Source organism: Glycine soja, chromosome 18, assembly GCF_004193775.1.
Source record: "Glycine soja cultivar W05 chromosome 18, ASM419377v2, whole genome shotgun sequence".
Lineage (NCBI taxonomy): Eukaryota > Viridiplantae > Streptophyta > Magnoliopsida > Fabales > Fabaceae > Glycine > Glycine soja.
In genome coordinates this window covers 43,922,914-43,938,359 of record NC_041019.1, presented here as the reverse complement: position 1 = coordinate 43,938,359, position 15,446 = coordinate 43,922,914, and the positions used below count along the sequence as shown (strand labels likewise).

The window sequence follows — 15,446 nt, the reverse complement described above, 5'->3', positions numbered from 1 at the left end:
TGGATTAAACTCAGCTTCTCACGATACTTTTTATTTCCGCCAATGAAGCTAATGATTATTCAAAAATTACATTGCTTGCTTACAACCATATGAAGAGAACTCTTACTAAAAAGTTTGTTCACCATCTTAGAAGCAACAACAAATAAACCCTACTTCAGGTGCGACGACGCATTTCCCTGTCTTATGGTTGTGGGCCACGCAGTAGGCATTACAATCAGAAAAATCATCGCATTGTCCAGGACAAACCTGATTGCTACTCACACCTGCGTTTTACGGGCACTTAGAACAGCAAGGAAAATTACGAAATAAAAAAATATTTCATAAATAAATCTCAATTTTGATGTCAATTTGGCCACATACCAAGTGAGAATAGAACAATCACCATGGCTGCAAAGATAAAAAATTTCAGCAAAATCATTGAGACAAGTGTGCGAGTCATTCTTGTGTACGAAGCTTGTGGCTCTCTGAATCCACTGTATTGCTAGGTTTATATAATGTGTATTCATTAATGGTGCATTCAAATCTCTATTGTATCTATTAATTATTCATTTAATAAATCATAATCCCTTTTAGACAACTAATGTTTTGACCAGTCAAGCACGTTTACATCTTTGTAATGCATATATAAAAAAGTATTTGTTTGAGTTGCTATACATATTTTTGAAGAATTAAATTAATAAAATATAGAATATAAATAATTTTCAAAAAGGTAAATTAAAAATTTTAGTTTTTAATTATAGGTAATATAAAATTGTAATTGTAATAAAAAAAATGCTTTTGAAATACATATTCATTTTTATTTAATAGTTTTGTGAATTGGAATAATGTTTTTTTTTAATTATTTCAAAGATTAAATTAATCGCAATCTTTATAATTTTATGAATTAATTTAGTGTATTATTTATTATTTTCCGCTCTTTTACTCATCATAGAAAATATGCAAACATTTTTATCAAGATTAAAAAGAATTCATTCATGCCAAACAATTGGATAGTAATAATAATAAATAAATGAATTAATCATAAATTTTATAATATACATTTACTTTATTTTAGAATAAATATTACAGTGAATTGTAAAGTACTCATAATAATTATCGTCCTGAGTTCTTTTTACATATAGTCATAAACAAAGAAAAAATAATAAATGAATGAAATAGAGTATTCAATTTATAAAATTAATCTTATTATTATTAATTCATTTACAATTTTTATTGTTTATTATTAATATTATAAGGGATATAAGTAAAAAAAATTAATATTACAATAAAAAGATAAAATAATAATAATTTTGATAATTTTAAGACGGAAGGAGTACTCTGGGTTTCTATTTATTTATCTTTTAAGGTTTTTATGTAAAAACCAAGAAATATAACAAATTTTCTTGATCCTAATAAAATAATTATTTGTTTTGTATTTTACCCTTTTTCATATCTACTCTACAATAAGTTTATGTGTAAATTAATTAAAAATTAGGTAAAAAAATAAGGGTATAATTAATAAAACAGTAATTAATGTTATATTAAACTTTACAAATGACATATAAAATATTTTTTTCCCAAAATGAAAAAATTAAAGAGAAACCGAAGGAGTATTAGAATTGACTTAATTGTTAAAACTGAATCATATTAACTATTTGATTGTTACTATCATATTATAAATAAAATAAATAAATGATGCATTAATGATAAAATATTAAATGTATTATTAGAGTTGGCTTAATTGTTAAGACTAAATTACATATTAAATATTTGATTGCATATTATTATTAAAATAAATAACTGACGAATTAATGAATAAATATTAAATATATTATTAAATTTAACTTAATTGTTAAAACTGAATCATATTAAATATTTGATCGTAACTATCATATTAATAATAAAATAAATAAATGATGGATTAATAATTAAATATTAAATATATTATTAGTGTTGACTTAATTATCTTAACCCAATCATATATTATATATTTGATTGTTGCCACCATATTATTATTATTAATAAAATAGATAAATAATACTTTAATGACTAAATATATATTTTGTGAGAATTAATGACTAAATATGAAATATATTATCAGAGTATAATTAATTGTTAAGACTGAATCATATTTGATTGTTATCATCATATTATTATGATCGAAACATACACTTAATTGTAGAATTTACACAGTAAAATTTATACTACTAGAAAATATAGATTTAATATTGTTAGGTTAAAATCAATTTTCTATAAAATGGATATTAACAAAAAAATGGTGGCATAATAATAAATAACGTGAGTTCCTTAACATCAATTTTTTTAAAAAAATCGATGTTAACTCACTTATCTTAACATCAATTTTTAAAAAATCAATGTTAACAATGTCATGTTAACCACGGTTTCTCAAAAACCGATGTTAACGCACTTATGTTAACATTGATCTTTCAAAAATCGATGTTAAGTAATGATAAGTTAACATCAATTGATTAACATCAGTTTTTTTAGTGAAAACCGATGTTGAACTTAAATTTAAAAATGTATGAACACGAGCCCTATCTTCTCGCGTTATCTTCTTCTCTGTCTCAGCTCCCTCTGCGACTCCACTCTGCGTGTCTCTTCTTCCTCCACCGTGACCTGTGACGTCTCCGTCAGGTACTTGTGCTTATTTTTGTATTTGGTTGTTGTTCTCATGGCCGTCGCCGCCGCGTCCGCCTTCTCTTTGTCTTGTTTTCGTTCCATCGTAGAAAACTTCCATTGTTATACATTTTTTCATTTAATGTTTGTTTTATGTTATTCCTGGTGTTGAGAACATTTCCATTGTCCTTCGCGAGCCCATAGTCTGTGATATTATCAACGTTTCCATTGTCAAAAACATGAATGCTCTGGATGTTCTATTTTTGTCGAAAACGCGAATGTTCATTGTTTGCCAGTGTATATGAAGCAAGTTACTGAAGTTGTCTACTATTTTATCTTGCTTCCATTATATTTTTGTTGTTTTTTTATCAATCCATTTGTGCCCTTTGTAATTTTTTGTTTTTGTTTTTTTTGGAAAACAAGGAGTTTACTGTGTTGTGTAACACTGAAGTTGTAGACTTTTTTCGAAGGCTTATTTGTTGAGTGAATTAAGTGTCTTACATGTGAATTTGCACTTTGAAATATTGTGTGCAACACTAGAATTCAGTCAACAAGGTATGTTGCTTAACATTGAACCTTAAGCCTTTTTTTTCGATGTTAAATCTAATCTGTAATCACTCAAGTGGCTTCTTAGGACTTGGGAAGTATTAATAACCTTAATTGGAAGTACAGTAAGTTGTTAAAAGGATTAATTAGTGTGCATGCATACAATTATGATTATAGGAGTTGCTATATATAATGGTCAGTCATGGTGATTTGGTGCCTATGAATATTAATTGGTAGCCGGTAGTTAACTTGAAAATATTGGTTATGTGATTTGGGAAGCTCCTTGTTAGCCCTGCCCTATAGAGACTGGCTAGAACATTTAAGGAATGACCTAATTGATTTGGTTATGTGTTGTATAAATAATGTTTACCTTTGTGTAAGTGGTTAGGCTATTAAATTGAGCTTCACCCTCCTCTTGAAATGCTAAAATGCAACAAGTAAACATTTAGCTGAGGAGTTGATCTAGTTTTAGGGAAGGAAAGTTCTTGCATATGACATTTGATTCAAAATGATTTAGAAATATTTTATTTTGAATTGAAAATGTAATTTTACTAAGTTTGGCCATCAATCAAGTATAATTTTATAAGTAACTTATTTTGTTTGAGCTTATGTTGGTGTTGGTATCATATATAAAAGTACATGCATAGAAACATAAATGCCAAATTCATTCCATACATAGTGGCAAGATAGGGAGCTTCAAATTTTTCAATATGCATGACAATGAAACTCAACACTTGTTCATTTTGCAAGTTTTGACAATGAAACTCAACACTTGGTCATTTTGCAAGGAAAGGACCTCAATTCTTCTATCTTTGTTTCACATATGCATCATATTCTTTTTATAGTTAATTCTGAGTTATAATCAAAGTTGTTGATTTCAGTATTTGTAGCATATTTGGGGTGTCTTGACTTGGTTGGTTTTCTCTTTAGCCTTGAGTTCAAGCTTGATTGGTTGCTCCCACTCCAACCCATCTTGACACTAGTTTGTTGCAACGATTCTTGATAAGTTTGCCAATTTAGTTTTTTTATTACTTGTTGAGTGTGATTAATGAGTATTGATTTGTATACAAGGTATGTTCGTGATGAGTGAACCTTAGATTCCCATTTGAGATTGAATACAATGATTCTTGCGGACAGTTTGCATTAATCATTGTATTGAATCTTGAATTGTTTGTTTGAATAGTTTGGGAAGAGTCATATTTTTATGGTAGATTCATGGATAAAGGTTAAGATTATTTTGTTGAATTTGATGAAATTTAGGTACAATGCATTTCTATTTGTTCTTTGAGTACATACTTGATAGTCGAGGAATTAATCTCACCACTTTCATGTCGTGTACTTGGAGATCAATGTGAAATGCTGACAAAATTTTGTCAAATTTAACAAAATAGACTTAACCTTGACCTATGAATCTACCATAAAAAATGTCTTCCTGAATGAGATTGGATCACACCTTTAATGAAAAAGTGATATTTTCATGCATCAAATAACTTTGTGAGTATCACGAAGTTATTAATTAGATAGATCGAAGTTGGATGAATGAAAGTCGCATGAGCCCTGCGTATGAGGAAAGCATGGAACAATTTTTGCAATTTGCTTCCGAAAGAAGTCAATTGGATGAAGACAAATTTTTTTTTGTCCTTGTATAAATTGTTTGAACAGAAGATGACAAATACTCGACGACATAAGGAACATCTGCTGTGTGATGAGATTAAGAAGAATTATACAATGTGGATATAACATGGTGAATTGACAGACATGTAGAGGGGGTCCCATTCTGAACCTTTTGATGTAGAAATGGGAGATCGCTTAGAGGACATGATTCGTGATCTTGGACAAGAGTCTTTTCAGCAAGCACATGCCCTTATGTATAATACATTGCAAAATGATTCAAAGAAGCTTTTGTATCCGAGGTGCAACAATTCATTGACACTGTTGTCAGCGATGTTAAGTTTGGTTAGTGTCAAGGCCAGATATGGGTGGAGTGACAAAAGCTTTAGTTCACTGCTTCTAGTAGTGCACGATATGCTTCCAGAGGAAAACATGTTGCCAAAAAGTTACTATCAGGCGAAAAATATATTTTGTCCGATGGGTATGTAGTATCAGAAGATTGATGCATGCCTTAATGATTTCATCCTGTACAGACATGAGTTTGAAGAAATGCAAAAATGCCCTAGGTGTGGGGTATCATGGTACAAAGTGAAGGATGATGACAAGGGTAGCAGTGACGAAAACTCAAAGAAAGGCCCCCCAACGAAGGTGTTTGTTGGATCGAGTGGCCTCACAATAATTAAGAAGGGTGGGTTGAATTAATTATCCCTAAACCTTTACTAATTAAAAATTTACTCTTCTAAGGCTTTTACTATGTTGTTAAGTGAATAAGGAGTAGAAGAGAAACTTAACCAAAAGTAAAAGCGAAAATTAAAATGCACAGCGGAAAGTAAAAGAGTAGGGAAGAAGAAGACAAACACACTAGAGTTTTTATACTGGTTCGGCAACAACCCGTGCCTACATCCAGTCCCTAAGTGACCTGCGGTCCTTGAGATTTCTTTCAACCTTGTAAAAATCCTTTTACAAGCAATGATCTACAAGGGATGTACCCTCCCTTGTTCTCTTTGAACCTAATGGATGTACCCTCCACTAGAACTGATCCACAAGAGATGTACCCTGTCTTGTTCTCAGTCAAACCCAAGTAGATGTACCCTCTACTTGTACCACAAAGGATGTACCCTCCAACGTGTTAAGACAAAGATCTCAGGCGGTTAAACCTTTGATACTTTGTGAATGAGGATACAAAAGAATTCTCAAGCGGTTAGTCCTTTGAACACTTTTGTATAAGGGAATGGGAAGAATCAAAAGAATTCTCAGACTGTGTCGTTTTGAATTCCTTGACAAGAGAGAAGGGAGACACAAAAGAATTCAGGCGGTTAGTCCTTTGTTCTTTTGGAAAAGGGAGAAGAGAGACACAAAAAGAATTCAAGCGGTTAGTCCTTGGCGAATTCTTTTTGGCAAAGGGAGAAGGGAATGAAAAAGATGAATAACACAAGTTTTTGAACAAAGAACTTTTCTTGAAAGAGAAAGTTTTGAACAAAAACTTTTAGAAAGATGAAGAGAAGATGAAATAGAAAAACTATTGAAAGAGATGAAAGAAAACATTGAAAGAGATGATTGAGATAATTTTATTGTTTCATGCCAAGGTCACATATTTATAGTTTCTTGATGACTTAAGTCAAAACTTGTAACTCTTGGCAATTCCTTTAAAAATAATCACTTAAAAAGATATGACTTTTGAAAGAATCTTCAGAAACAAGTCACTTGAAGAAATGTGACTTTTGAAAATGAATTTTTCAAAAACAGTCACTAGTAATCAATTACCATAAAGGTGTAATCGATTACACATCAATAAATGTGACTCTTCATTTTGAATTTTGAAAATCTTAATGTTTTAAAAACACTGGTAATCGATTACATGATTATGGTAATCGATTACAGCTTTGAATATCAATTTGAAAAACAATGCTGGCTACTGGTAATCGATTACTACCTTCTGGTAATCGATTACCAGAGAGTAAAACTCTTTGGTAAAATATTTTTGTGAAAACTTCATGTGCTACTCAATGTTTTGAAAAACCTTTTAATACTTATCTTGATTGAGTCTTCTCTTGATTCTTGAATCTTGAGTCTTGAATCTTGATCTTGATCTTGATTCTTGATTCTTGAAACTTGATTCTTGAATCTTAAATCTTAAAACTTGATTCTTGAATCTTTGTTTGAAACTTTGCTTAACTCTTGATTCTTTGGCATCATCAAAATAAACTTGGAAGACATTGCTTCCACAGTGTTGTGTTGTCTTTTGATCATTCCAAGGTTTAAGCGTTTGTTTGCTAATGGAGACGACGCAAAAGACCTTAGTTGGCATGCAAATGGGAGAAACTGTGATGCAATGCTCCTTCATCCGACTGATTCCTCCTAGTGGAAGAAGATTGGTCGTTTGTATTCGGATTTTGGCAAAGAGGCAAGAAATCTTAGGCTTGGACTTTCTACTGATGGAATGAATCCATATGGCAGTTTAAGCACTCAACACAGTTCGTAATCAGTTTTGCTAGTAATTTACAACTTGCCTCCTTGGTTGTGCATGAAGCGAAAACACATGATGTTTTCTATGATGATATCGGGCCTAAGACAACCAGGAAATGACATCGATGTTTATCTTAATCCCTTGAATGAAGACTTGACAAAGTTGTGGGACGAGGGGGTTTCAGTGTTTGATGGGTTTCAAAATAAGACTTTTGATTTTTGTGAATACTTTTCTGAGAAAAATGTCTAAGATAGTGTCATTGGGACACTCCTTAACATTCACGGCAAGACAAAAGATGGTTTGAATACTTGTCAAGATCTAGCTACGATGGGTATACGAGACCAATTACATCCAAGGTTTGATGATAAGAAAATATATTTGCCTCCATCTTGTCATACTTTGTCCAAAAAGGAGAAGATAAGTTTTTGTCAGTGTCTGCACCATGTCAAAGTCCCACAGGGATACTCTTCAAATATTAAGAGGCTTGTGCAGTTGAAAGATCTAAAGTTAGTGGGCTTAAAGTCTCACGATTGCCACGTCTTGATGCAACAATTGTTAGTCATGGCCATACGAGACATTTTGCCTAACAAAGTATGGCATGCCATAACTCGCCTGTGCTTTTTCTTCAATGCCATATGTATCAAAGTTGTTGATCCTGTCAAGTTAGATGACTTGGAAAATGAGGCCGCCATTATATTGTGTCATTTGGAGATGTATTTTCCTCTTGCGTTCTTCGACATCATGGTTCACTTAATTGTTCATCTAGTGAAGGAAACATAATGTTATGGTCCTGTTTATCTGCGGTAGATGTACCCGGTTGAGCAATACATGAAGATCTTAAAAGGGTATACAAAGAATCTACATCGTTCTGAAGCATCTATTGTTGAAAGGTATATTGCAGAAGAAGCTATTGAGTTTTGTTCAGAGTACATTGAAAAGGAAAAACCTGTTGGGTTACCTAAGTCTTAGCATAACGAAAGAATGGGAGATAAAGGTTCAAGAGGACTGTATGTGATCACTCCAAGTCTAAAAGATTTGCAACAAACTCATTTGTATGTACTGAATAACAATAATGAAGTTTTGTCATACATAGTATGTCATGAAGGTTTAGCGAAGGTAAGTAATCCAAAAATGTCGAAGAACAGGGTGTTGAAAGAGCATAACAAGACTTTCCTAAATTGGTTTAAAGATATAATCTTTGGTGACGATAATGCTTCTGAAATGTTAAGAAAGCTAGCAGATGGGCCTAAAAGAAATGTTATAACTTGGCAAGGATATGACATAAACATGTATTCATTTTATACGAAAGCACAAGACGACAAGAATAAAATTCAAAATAACAGGGTTAGTCTAAGGGTTAAATCTCAACACTTTGCGAGTGTACATGATGGCAATTCCCGTCTAGCTTTCATCCCTTACTCTGGTGTCATTGAAGAAATTAGGGGGCTTAATTATGTCAAATTCATTGTATGTGTTTTCAAGTGTAAGTTGGTTGACAACAATATTGGTGTGCGGATTGATGATTTAGGATTTATGTTGGTAGATTTGAAGAAACTCGCTTACAAGAATGACCCTTTCATCATGGCAGAACAAGCTAAATAGGTACTTTATGTTCAAGACCCGTATGATGAAAGGTGGTCAGTGGTTCTACATGGAAAAATAATTGATGTTAATGTTTAAGATGATATACTCATTGATACATATGTAGATCCTTTGTCCATACAAATGTCGTCTAATGTCATCAGAGAAGAAGAAGTTGACAACGTGCATGCAAATCGTAATGATCACGATGAAGGAGAATTAATTAACATCGTATAATGTAATTTATTTTTTATTAACTTGCTTTAAGTTCATTCAATTACATAACATAATATAGTTTTTAGACATTGTTTAATTAATGTTTTTTTTCTTGACAGGCACATGGCTACACCACCCAGCTCCCCCCCTAACTCCTCCTCCTACTGATTTAGCAACACATTAGCGGACAAGAAAAGTGACACGACTGAGATCATTGGCGAATAGACCAATTGGGGCGGAGAGACAACTGGTCCATGTGGATCCTGCGACTGGGAAAGCCGACAATCCCCACAAAAAGAAGTTAAGGACATATTTGGGGATTGTCACTCATGATAAGGTGGATGTCACATATGAGAATTGGAAACGAGTCCCTGCAGCTCAGAAGGATTTGATATGGGAGGATATTCAGGTATAAAGGTGAAATGTTGCATGTTGTTGTAATTAGTGGTAATAATATTATTAAATTGTAATTGCCTAACGATAAAATGTATATTTCATTTGTTAGGCTAAATTTGACATCCCTGAAGCATCCAATTTGAGGACGAAGAAGAAAATACTTCAGAATGTGAGTAAGTGGTAGAGACAATTTAAGTCTGATTTGATGTCAAAATGGACACTTGCAGATGGCAAGGAAGGCGTTGATGATATTGTATGTGAAAAGTATGACACTAGCAAGGAGAAGGGGAACTGGTTTTGTCAGAGCTGTAGAGACCCTTCGTGAGAGGTAAGTTAGAGATTTTCTTTGTTTTAAACTTTATATTTATGTATTATTTTCAAACTTAATAAGTTATGCTAATGTTCGAAAAAAGGCACAAGCCATTCAGAAATAAAACATTACCCTTCACCTGTTGTCTCATGGGGTTTATGAGTATCTAGAAAACAAGTTGATGGAGGAGAAGAAAAAGAAACAATTGGAGGAAGTAGCCCAACCCGAGAGCATTGACACCATCATTGATCCTCTATCTCCCATCAGACGACACATGAAGTGGAAGATGGTCCGCACAAAGAAAACTTGTCAAATGACGTTAGAGGCAGTAAAGGAAATTACAGACAAGATTGTAAGTCACTTTCATTTGTCAATGGTCCTTGTTTAAAATAATTGTTTGATTGAGTAAATGTTGGATTTCCCCTACAGTTACTTTTTGGTCCAATTTTTCTTTATGCAAATATGTTCAAGGTAAATCCGATTTGCCAAAAAGCGATTGGATCGTCAAGTATTTAAAATTAAAACGGATGAATCCAAGTATCGAACTTAGGGAACTAATATTAGACAAGGTTAAATTCAGAAATAAGGCATTGTTGAAAGAAACATTGATAATTGATGGTTTAGAACAAAACTAAACTAAGTCTAGGCTAAAAACAGTAAAAAATGCAAGTAAGTAAGATTGACAACAGTAGGTAAAAGTGTTGGGTCTTTCTAACAAACAAGGTGATATATATAAAGATCTTTCTCTAATCAATCATGCTTTTGTGTTATATGTTGTAGCCTAAATTACTAAACCTCGATCCCTAGTTAGGCTGAATCAATCCAAGCTTCATCCTTAGATCCCTCTTGTTGGACTAGACTTAATTTAGATAGTCCTCGTAGGTTTAGACTAACTTAAACTAAGCTTTGTCTGCAGATCCCTCATTTAAGACTAGGCTTAGCTTAAATAGCTTACGAAAGTTTAGACTAATTTAACCCAAGCCTCGTCCGCAGATCCCTCATTTAAGACTAGGCTTAGATCAAACAACATTATTGTAACAACATATTTGAAACCAAAACTTAATCCGCAGATCCCTCATTTAACACTAAGTTTCAATCCTGCTTCAATCGAGTTCTAAGTCAACAGTACATTTCCTAATGCTAAAGTCACCTAACTATGCATACAAATGGGTGATCAGACCAAGAGCATACAAAATTTCAGCACTAAAAGAAGCATTGAACACAATAAACACAACCAATTAGATATTAAAGGAATTACATAAGTTGTTCTTTAGAAATCCCCAACAAGGGTGTTTAGCCAGCCATTGTAGAAAAACCCTAACAATAATGAGATTAAGAGTAGAGAATAACTGCTCCTTACATAAGAAGGGGGATCCCTCCTGCTCTTCCCAGCATGTCACAATCACTTTGCAACTCACTAATCTCTCTCTAATTACAAAACCTAGGTCTTTCTGCAAAAGCTGCTCCTCTTGCTGCCTCCAATGCTCTTTTCCCGAAATAGGCACTGTGGTGTGCTCTGGAATTCTTTAAAGTTGTCTTCTCTCTGTGTGTATCTCCCCTAATTCTGCACAAGACAAGCTTTAAATAGGCTCTAAATCCGTGACGTTGCGCTTAGCGCCACCCTCGTGCTTAGCACGAGTAAGTGGATTTGAGCTTAGCGCCAGTTATGAGCTGAGCCTGGCTGAAGACAACCGCTGCGCTTAGCGCACTGATCTCACACTTAGCGTGCAACCTTGATATTGATGCTATGCCAGATTCTTCTGTCACACTGAAGTTGTGCTTAGCGATGGATGCACGCTTAGCTCAACTGATGAGCTGAGCTTAACTGCCACTTTTAACACTTCATGACTTAACCTTTTTTTAACCTGAAATTGCACAGATTTCATCATTAAATCCAATGGAAATATTCTAGAGACAACTTTAACAATAAAACAAGATTTATTTACAAATTACTACAAAATAACCATAAATTGGGGAACTATACAAGTTTTGGAAAATATTTTCTATACAAAAGTTAGTCGTATAAGACGACTAATGAACTCCCCCAAATTTATAGTTTTGCTTGTCATCAAGCAAAGAAAGAACAGTTCACTTGTCCTCAAGTGACAAATTGTAGTGGTCACTCAAAAATGGTGTTTGCTTCACAGAGAAATTCAACCATATGAACTGAATATCATGGAATGCTTCACTCAATTGCTTTTCAGTTTTCACAAATATGCAGCTTTTCAAAGATAGAAACACACGCATTAGAGTCACAACTGAAATAAGCTAGTAAGAATGACAAAAATCAAGGAAGGATCATCAACCAAAACCTCACAGTCATTGTTTCACTCAAGCTCAAGTGTTTAAGCTCATTCCATCATAAACAACTAACACAAGTCCCAACCTTTGTCTTTCATCTTATATCATACAACAATGAACACATAAAATGAATCTGAAGGACTTTCTAGGCTTGTAATGGGGTTAGGCTGCCAACAATTCATGGTTTTTCTAGGATTCAAAAGCTTAGGTTCTAGGAGAGCATTCATCCATAGATAAACCTTCACTTTTTTATTCATTCCTACCCCATACTTGCCTTTTATTTAGGCACTAAGCTTTCATTCATGGAATTACAACATACACATTTATTAGATTGATCCATATTTACAGTTTTTTTAACACATGTACAGAAACAGTATGTGTATATACAGAAATAATGTGTGTATGCTATTTACTTTTACCATTTCAATTCTTACCTAGTATCTTCCCCAAATTTGGAGCAAATTTACCTTGATAATTACTCCCCCAAATTTGGGACAAGTTTGCTTTCAACCAAGCTTCCTAAAGATGATGTTCTCCTACAACCTAAGACAAGGTAGCAGGAGATAACACTGTATAGGCTCAGGGTTCAATCAATCAATAATTCATTCAGCTCAAACTGGGTGCAAGGGATAAATCATTCAAGCACATGGTCAGCTTTTTGGCTAAGTGGCTATCACAATCAAACATGGCCTTCATCATCCTCAATTTCATGCATTCAATCCATACTTCAGAGATTCATGCAAAAGTCAGTACTAAATGATAGTCGTTTCTCTCAAAATTTAAGGATCACACTTTCACCGGGATACGATCGATACATTCCTTCACAATCAATCTGACAAACTGACTAACATTTTCAGTCAAAGTTCTAATCACATGCTCATTCTCTTCTAATGGCTACAAGCTTGATCAAAACAATTATCTAATCATTCCAGTCCACTCAAATGATACAGTTTCTCATTCAATTCATTCGCAAACACTCATTTCATACAAAACAATCCACTACATATCATTTTCAATCAGTTCATTATTCAAACAAGCTTTTTATACAAGCAATCAACTCAAAGTACTGAAATGTTTAAAGACTGGAATTAAAACAACTAAAATATAAAGCAAGCTAAAAAGCAACTAAATAACCGGTAAACTAAAATGTTCATGCTTTGCATAAATTAAACTAAACACAATTTAAACAATTGAACAAAATTTAAACATCCTGCTCATCTCATGGCTGATCTTCATTAAGATCCAGTGCTGGAGCTGCTAATGAATCCTGAATAGGCTACTCTGGCTCCATGACTGGTGAACATGGCAAGGTCTCCTTAGGAACAGGTGCAGGAGATGGCTCTGGTATCTGATCTCTAAAAGTCTCCTCTTGAGCCATGTGTACATCTGTATCAAAATAAAAAGGCTCAGGAGAAGTGAGCTCATCCTCCCCCTCTGTTGGCCCCTTAGCTGCTGCTGCCGGCTCCTTTGGTTCAGGCTCCTGGGCTGCGGAGGCCCCATCCCCTCCAGAAGGAGAAGGCTGGGCTCCTGGCCAGGCCACCTGTGTGTCAAACTCATCCATGCTCATGATGGATGGCAGGCCTAAGCCCTGAAGGCTCTGCATGATAATGGTCTGCCCCATGTGTAAGCTCTGGAGCATAGAATGAAGCATTTGTGGTGTAAACAAAAAAAATCTGAGGGTCCAAAAGATAAAGGAGCTGGAAGTGGTGTCTGAGTAGATGGAGTAAAAGAAGAAGGTGTTGAAGTCTATGCTGGTGTCGAATTAGGAGGTGCTAGAGCTGTGGAAGAAGAAGAAGCTGAAGTGTCTGGCACTGCTGGAGTAGTGGGGGCCTCTGATCTCCTACCCCTGGCCTTCTTTGGCCCTCTAAATGTCACTGTTGGATCATCCAGATTCCAATAGTTCTTCTTAATGTATGCCAAGTTAATGGCAAGGCTCAGGATCTTTAGGGATCTAGAATCTGATTGGACTCCTCTAGCCTTGCACAGAGTTGTGATCAAAGTAGAGAATCCAAGTCTGGATGAATCATGTTGTGTAGTAATAAAGATCTGGTGGGAGATGATGTACCCCACATTCATATCCATCTTCATGATGATGCCATAGATTAACTTGGCTCTTTCTAATATGACATCAGATGTGTGGGAGGTAGGAATTAAGTTAAAGAAGGAAAGAACACTCCATGTCTGAGCTAAAATGGTCATGTTCTTCCTTAAAATCTTCAATGGCTGACCATTAGCGTTTAACTCAAATCCCCTCCTTGGGATACAAAGCTTAGCAACCAACTCATGAGGATTAGGCCTCAGGAGTGCAAACCTGGAATAAGCACAGACATTCTCCCCCTCTTCCACAATCACATGGGTCTTCAGAAAAGTGTTCAAAGTATCTTCATCAAATTTGATCAGATGACCTCTGACTATCACCTGCTTAGGTGACTTGTCTTCCAGGTCATAGAGGTTTGCATAAAATTCCTTCACAATGGCAACATCGATGCTGCCGTCAGCAAAACTAGTCAGCTCCTCACCCCATTTCCTTCTCTTGAGTTCCTCCTTGAACTCATCAAACTCAGTGTAATATACTACTACATTTCTCTCTGGTAGTAGTTTCCTCGGCACCACAATATCGTTATTATATCTGTCCCAAGCTTCCTGAGAATGGAATCTTGATCTGTCAAATATGATCTAAGAGGATGAAGAGGCAAGGGACTTTCTTTTCTTAGATGCCATTTGCAAAAAATATAAGATCAAACATAAGAGATTAGCACAGGTTAGTTTCAACAAAAACAGAACAGTAAAACTCAAATTTTGTCTGGGCACTTAGCACAGAGGGCTGGGCTTAGCATGCCTTATAAAATTTTACTCATAGGCTAAGCGCAACAGACTCGCGCTTAGCCTAAAGACACAAAAAATATTTTTCTACAGATTAGGCTTAGTGTAGCAAGCTGGGCTTAGCCTAAGTCTACAATTTTCAAAACGAAAGAAAGTCTGGGCTTAGCGCAGCATGGCGCGCTTAGCTCAGCCTCACCAGAATAACACTCAGGCTTAGCGCACAGGGCGCGCTTAGCCTAACTAAAACAACTCAAAAATAGTGAGAGAGTTGAGCTTAGCGCAACAGGGTGCACTTAGCTCAACCTCCTCGACACACAACTAGGGCTTAGCGCAACAGTTGTGCTTAGCCTTATTCAAAGGATTGACTTCAGAAGCAAAGTGGCGCTTAGCCTCACAAGGCAGGCTTAGCGCTGAACGAAAATTTCAAAAATCTTAATGTCTGAACACTAAGCCCGCTTAGCGCACAGACGCGCTTAGCGGGATCATCGTTTTCATTCATCAGTAGGGATGAACGCGCTTAGTGCATCATGGTCCGCTTAGCACGATCATCTGGAAATCCAAAATTTTAACAGTTGCGAT

General features: G+C 34.8%; 1 long non-coding RNA gene across 1 annotated transcript; it reads right to left on the bottom strand.

Moving 5' to 3' along the window:
- LOC114394920 lies at nucleotides 1–493 on the bottom strand. The gene is made up of 2 exons (XR_003662878.1): nucleotides 361–493; nucleotides 1–263 (listed from the first exon to the last, which is right to left on the bottom strand). It is a non-coding gene; the product is annotated as an uncharacterized LOC114394920 (long non-coding RNA).
- Between the last annotated feature and the right edge of the window lie 14,953 nt (nucleotides 494–15,446).